The sequence below is a fragment of the Nicotiana tabacum genome, chromosome 7 (genome assembly GCF_000715075.1).
Source record: "Nicotiana tabacum cultivar K326 chromosome 7, ASM71507v2, whole genome shotgun sequence".
In the NCBI taxonomy this organism is placed as follows: domain Eukaryota; kingdom Viridiplantae; phylum Streptophyta; class Magnoliopsida; order Solanales; family Solanaceae; genus Nicotiana; species Nicotiana tabacum.
In genome coordinates, this window is record NC_134086.1 from 39,689,531 (window position 1) to 39,696,605 (window position 7,075).

The 7,075-nt window shown below is 39.0% G+C and overlaps 1 long non-coding RNA gene across 1 annotated transcript; it reads right to left on the bottom strand.

Annotated features, from left to right (window-relative positions):
* Positions 1 to 1,618: 1,618 nt before the first annotated feature.
* Positions 1,619 to 3,255, bottom strand: LOC142182530 (uncharacterized). Its single transcript, XR_012711336.1, has 2 exons — positions 2,831 to 3,255; positions 1,619 to 1,976 (listed from the first exon to the last, which is right to left on the bottom strand). It is a non-coding gene; the product is annotated as an uncharacterized LOC142182530 (long non-coding RNA).
* Positions 3,256 to 7,075: the final 3,820 nt, after the last annotated feature.

Genomic DNA, 7,075 nt, shown 5'->3' on the forward strand with positions numbered 1-7,075 from the left:
AGAATCTAAAGAAAAAAACGAAGGATAGAACAAACTGACACCTATCTGGTATTACTTACTTCAGGTACAAGCACTAGGGGCAAACCTTCTAGAGAACCCATCAGAAAAAGCAAAAAAACTAGCATTCCAAGAGGAGGACATTGTGCTATTTTACTTAGCACAGTCAATGCATAAACTATTACTTTATACGTAATTGACAAAAACTATTATTTTGTATGTGTCATTGGAATGAATGAAGTGCTCTTTGTGGTTGTTAAGCGATTTATGCTCTTTGCATTAGAAATATGATATAAGTGATGTCATTTTTGTTTGCTTTGTCATGTAAGCTTTTTGAATGAGGAATCCTCTTCTTTTAAGATTTGTATAAAATGAAGAGTCATCACTTAGTGATGCAAGGCTGCCACGTGGGGAGGGGGGCACAAAATTTATCCAAAATTGGATAATTACTAACTAATTTTGTACAAAAATCATTAATTAACCCAATTATCTACATAATTAAGAATTATCCTGACTTACTTAAAATTTTACTTATTTTTAATACACTTTATACACCTTTCTAACATGGTCATGTGGTACCATATAAAATTAATACATACACTATTATTTTATTAAAATATCCATGATAAAAAAATACATATTTTCTTAACTTCTAATTTTCCTAATCTCATATAAAGAGTAAAAATTTTCGTATGCTTAAATTTTAAAATGGTAAAAAGATAACCTTCTTTTCTTGTGAGAAAATAATTTTTATCTTTACAATAAAGAAAATCTCATAAACTTTCTCATATTATGTGTATAATTTACCATATCCGAAAATAATAATAATGGTAACTATCCAAAATTATACTTATAAAACTTTTACTAAATACTCCACTTAAAAGAAAATACCACACTAATATAATATCTAACGGTATCAAGGTTGGTAAACTTACGGGGTCTTAGTCCCTTCAAGCTCATATGGATTATTATGACTTATCCTAATATTAAAGTACGGGATGTGACATCCTTCCTCCCTTTAGAACATTCGTCCTCGAATGTTAACTTGTAGAGATTTACAAAATTTTTACTAGGGTCTCCTCTGTAAACTTAAACTAAAATCCAACCTCTATATGCTCGACTGTTCACAACCTTTTGTAGTTGAGTATCTCGTATCTTCTTTACCTTTACCTTACTTACTTTTCAATCTCGCATCGTATCTTCTGTTTCTTTCATAACCTCCATTACACATTACGCCTTAAATCCCTACTGTGATACCTTCACCTCTGGTGCATACAAAATCTTGCGACAACTTCATACTGACTTCTTACGACTCAGCTCTATGGCACGATCTGAAAACAAAAGAAGGGTAACATTTCCTAAATGCCCTATAGCCTCTCAATTACAAATGTGGCGCGCAACACACCCATAAGTGAGACTCTACTAGGCATGGCTTTGTAGACTCCCTAGGATATAACCCGCTCTGATACCACTTTGTCATGCCCCAAACATGGGGAGGCGTGGCTGGCACCCGGTGCCTTAGTGGCCCGAGCGAACTGTCACGACCCAAACCGATGGGCCGCGACAAGCACCTGAGTCTTACCAATCAAACACCCCTAAGCATACGTCTAAAATATGAACCTGAATAACATCTGCTGCATTACAAAATTAACATACGTGAAAGAAGCATGCCATCAAGGCATATGTACGTATACAGACAGAATACAGTGGGCGAGCCGGCAAGGCTGCTATAGACAACTATACATCAAAAACTGAAAGCCGACAAGGCCACGTATAACCCAACTAGACATACTGTCTACAGACCTCTAACAGAAACATAACTATACAAAGACAGGACTGAGCCATGTCATACTCATACACATATATATGTACAAACGTATCGTACCAATATCACAAGTAGCTCCGGATCAAATGGAGCATGCCAACTCTCGCTGATCAGGGATCCTAAGAAGGAGGACCGTCAGCTTGCCTACCTGCATCTGCGGGCATGAAACGCAGGCCCCGTGGAATAGGGCGTCAGTACGAAAAATGTACTAAGTATGTAAGGCATGGAAATTAGTACGTAATAGACATAGATGAAACATGGAATACTGAAACACATCTTTAAATCTGAATAACTTTGTATATTTTGAAACGTTTATAACATCATGCACGTGCGTGTAAATGCCAAGCCATGCATAGGTATGGATATACATAATATCATCAGCCTCTGAGGGCATCCCATCACATCATATCGGCCACTGTGGGCAAAGTCATAATCGTATACCAGCTGATCAGGTGGTGGTGCGTATATAACGCCATAACCATTCCCATATCCCATATACATATATATACATACATATATATGCGTATATAACGCCGTTTGAAAACATACATATATATGCGTATATAACGCCATTTGAATACATACCCATATATGCGTATATAATGCCGTTTGAATCATATTTCAGCCACTGTGGGCAACATCATCATCATATACCAGCTGATCAGGTGGTGATGCGTATATAACGCCGTAACCTTTTCCCATATCCCGTATACATATATTTACAAATATACGCGTATATAACGTCATCTGGTCATGGGTCAATTCACATGTACGAAATGCATGAAAAATACGTAATAATCTCAATATTCCTTCCGGATAAATTTTTCCAACTGCGTATTATTTTGAGACCCATGAACAGAAGAAAATAATAATTCCCATGGGGAATCAAGAATATAGTCACCCCTACTATTTCTATGAATAGAATAATTTATAGAAACCGTGTATTTGCTCATTTCTTTTGCATAATCTAAACCATGCCAAAAGAAAGAAGGGATGACCTTAACATACCCGTTCCTTGAATTATTTGAATAAAATGAAGTTCTGCTTATATGAAATATGTTGAACGCACAAGAATAACGCTCCTGCTTCTTTGAACAAAATTTTAATGATCCTGCTCTTTAATCTTTTTGGTGTACTAAGAGCAGAAATGAATTTCGTCTACACTTGCTCAACGTTTTATTTGAAGATTGTGTTTCCAGGTCCTTTATCTCAAACCAAGAAGATAGAAACTCTTGCTTGTTAGAACGAAATTCTGATTTTGCTTTGAAAGGATAACATTTTTTTTGGACTACTTTTTGTTTCATGTTATTCTTTGAAATCAGACAACTACACATAGTTGTCCATTCCAGAATTATTCACGTCTAGGTGGCAACATAAGTGACAAATTAGTCACTCCCATCCTTGTGGCTTCTTGCCACATGGGGTGGGGTTATTCTAATAATTTTTATCCACTCATTAATTAACCGGGTAATATTTCGTTATCCGGTAATTAATCTATTACCCGTATAATTTTAAAATTACCAAGAATTACTTAAAATTTTAATTATTTTTAAAATACTTCATATATACTTTATATATTATACTACCGTGGTCACATGGTACCTTGCATGGTACTAGTTTATAATTTTCGGGTATTATCGCTCGACCCGTATTTTATTCCAAATTGTCCACTTTCAACGAAACTTGTTTTCGTTAATCCGTGTACCCGTTTATCCCTCATAACACTTATTTATTTCTTGTTAATAAGTTAACTTCAAGATGATCTCCTCCCCGATTCTACGTTAGTTGACCGAAGACGAAACTTTTAACGTACAAAAATGCGAGATGTAACATCTTTCCCCCCTTAGAAACATTCATCCTCGAATGTTTCACTCTCCGTGATCCATATAACTTTGGCAAGGTCGCTTTTTGTAACAATACTACTACCAACTCCCCCCGTAGAAGCTTAATAATTCAATGACACACAGGACAACGACAATAATCAATAGAAGAATTTATACACGCACCTTGAGGTTATGACGTCTCAGTTAGACCCTTCTCTGGAAGAGGAAATAGGTAGGGATATCTAGACTTCATGTCTTCCTCGGTCTCCCAAGTCATTTCTTCTACATTGTTGTTCCTCCAAAGCACTTTCACGGAGGCTACCTCCTTATTCCGTAGCTTGCGGATTTGTCGGTCTAGAATGGCAACCGGAATTTCCTCATATGACAAGTACTCTGTAATCTGTACATCATTCGTAGGTACCACTCGGGTAGGATCGCCAATGTACTTTCCTAACATAGATACATGAAAAACTGGATGGACAGACTCCAATTGTGAGGGCAATTCTAACTCATAAGCTACTCGGCCCACCCTCTGAATGATCTTATAAGGTCCGATATACCGTGGGCTAAGTTTACCCTTTTTGCCAAATCTCATCACACCCTTCATAGGTGACACCTTCAAGAATACCCAGTCATTAACCCCGAACTCTAAATCTCGACGTCGCACGTCTGAATATGACTTCTGACGACTCTGAGCTGTCAATAGTCGATCCCGGATAAGCTTTATTTTTTCTATGGCTTGCTGAACCAGGTTTGGCCCGTGTAATCCAAATTCTCCAACGTCGAACCACCCTATAGGCGACCTACACTTTCGTCCGTAAAGGGCTTCATATGGATCCATCTAAATGCTGGAATGGTAGCTATTATTATATGCGAACTCAATAAGCGACAGATGATTATCCCAGCTACCTTTGAAGTCTATTACACAAGCTCGCAACATATCCTCCAGTGTTTGAATTGTATGCTCAGCCTGTCCGTCTGTCTGGGGATGAAATGCTGTACTAAGACTTACTTGAGTCCCCAATCCCTTTTGGAAGGATCTTCAGAAGTTAGCTGTAAATTGAGCTCCTCTATCTGAGATAATAGATACAGGTACACCATGCAGTCGTACTATCTCCTTAATATAAAGCCTCGCATAATCTTCTGAGGAGTACGTAGTTCTAACGGGAAGAAAATGGGCTGACTTTGTGAGCCTATCAACAATCACCCATATCGAATCGAACTTACGCTAGGTACGAGGTAAGCCTATGATGAAGTCCATATTGATTATTTCCCATTTCCAAGTCGGAATCTCCATAGCCTGCAATAATCCACAAGGTTTTTGATGCTCAATCTTAACCTGCTGACAGTTAGGGCACTGAGCAACAAATTCATCTATGTCCTTTTTTATTCCGTCCCACCAATATATTTCCCTGATGTCATGATACATCTTTGTCGCTCCTGGATGGATAGAATAACGGGAATAGTGGGTTTCTCCCATGACCTGCCGATGCAACCCCGCAACATTAGACACACATAATCGCCCTTGGTATCTGAGGACCCCATCTTCGGTAATTTCAAACGGTGTCTTCTCCTTCTGAAGAGTGGTATCTCTATAATGAATTAGCACAGGGTCCTCATATTGGCGTTCCTTCACTTCAGTTATTAAAGATGATGTTTCCGTATCCTGAAGAGTAATTCCAATGTCACCTGAGTCCAGTAACCTAACTCCAAGACTAGCTAGCTGATGAACCTCATGGGCTATTCCCCTCTTTTCTGGCTGCAAATACGATAGGCTACCCATAGATCTACGGCTGAGTGTATCGGCAACTACGTTTGCCTTCCCCGAATGGTATAAAATATTAACGTCATAGTCTTTAAGTAGCTCCAACCATCTCCTTTGATGAAGATTCAATTCCCTTTGCTTGAAGATGTACTAGAGGCTCTTATGATCCGTATAAATATCAACATGAATGCCATACAAGTGCCTCCACATCTTTAGTGCATGAATCACTGCAGCTAACTCTAAATCATGGGTCGGGTAGTTCTTTTCGTGCTTTCTAAGTTGTCTAGAAGCATAAGCCACAACCTTACCATGCTGCATCAACACACAACCCAATCCAACACCTGAAGCATCACAATAGATAACATAACCATCGGTCCCTTCTGGGAGCGTGAGAACTGGTGCTGAAGTTAACCTATCCTTTAATGCCTGGAAACTCCGTTCACAAGCATCAGTCCACTGAAATTTTGCTCCCTTCTGAGTCAACTTTGTTAAAGGTGCTGAAAGGGAAGAAAATCCTTCCACAAATCTCCTGTAACCTGCCAACCTAAGAAAACTACGAACCTCCGTTGGTGTTGTGGGCCTAGGCCAAGTCTTTACTGCCTCAATCTTTTGTGTATCCACCAGGATGCCTTCACCCGAAATGATATGCCCAAGGAAAGTTACAGGGTTCAACCAGAATTCACACTTAGAAAATTTTGCATACAACTTCCTTTCTTGTAGAACTCTGAGCACTGTACGCAGATGACCAGCATGCTAATCCTCTGAACAAGAATATACCAATATATCGTCAATAAATACAATTACAAACAGATCTAAGAAAGGCCTGAACACACGGTTCATCAAATCCATGAATACTGCTGGGCCATTAGTTAGACCGAACGACATAACCTGAAACTCAAAATGCCCATATCTAGTCCTGAACGCTGTCTCCGGAATATCTTCATCCTTAACCCTTACTTGGTGGTACCCGGACCTCGAGTCTATCTTTGAAAACCACTTGGCACCTTGCAACTAATCAAATAAGTCATCAATCCTCGGGAACGGGTACTTATTCTTGATCGTCACCTTATTCAGTTGCCTATAATCAATACACATTCTTAAGGAACCATCTTTCTTCCTTACAAACAACATAGGTGCTCCCCACGGGGGACGTACTAGGTCTGATAAAACCTTTTTCAAGCAAGTCCTTTAGTTGTTCTTTCAATTCTTTCAGCTCTGCGGGGGCCATTCTATAGGGAGGAATAGATATTGGGTGAGTATCTGGTAGTAGGTCAATAGAAAACTCAATTTCTCGCTCTGGCGGGAGACCCGAAAGTTCATCAGGGAAGGTATCTGGAAACTCATTTACCACAGGGATGGACTGAATATTTGGTGACTCTACTTCCACATCCTGAACCCGAACTAAGTGATAAATACATCCCTTTTTGATCATCTTCCTTGCCTTGAGATAGGAAATAAATCTACCTCACGGCGATGCCGTGTTACCTTTCCACTCCAAAATAGACTCCCCCGGAAATTGAAATCGGACTATCTTCGATCTACAATCAACATTGGCATGACAAGAAGCCAACCAATCCATACCCATTATAATATCAAATTCTACCATATCTAACTCGATTAAGTTTGCTACGGTAGGTTGACCATGAACTATTATTATACAATCCC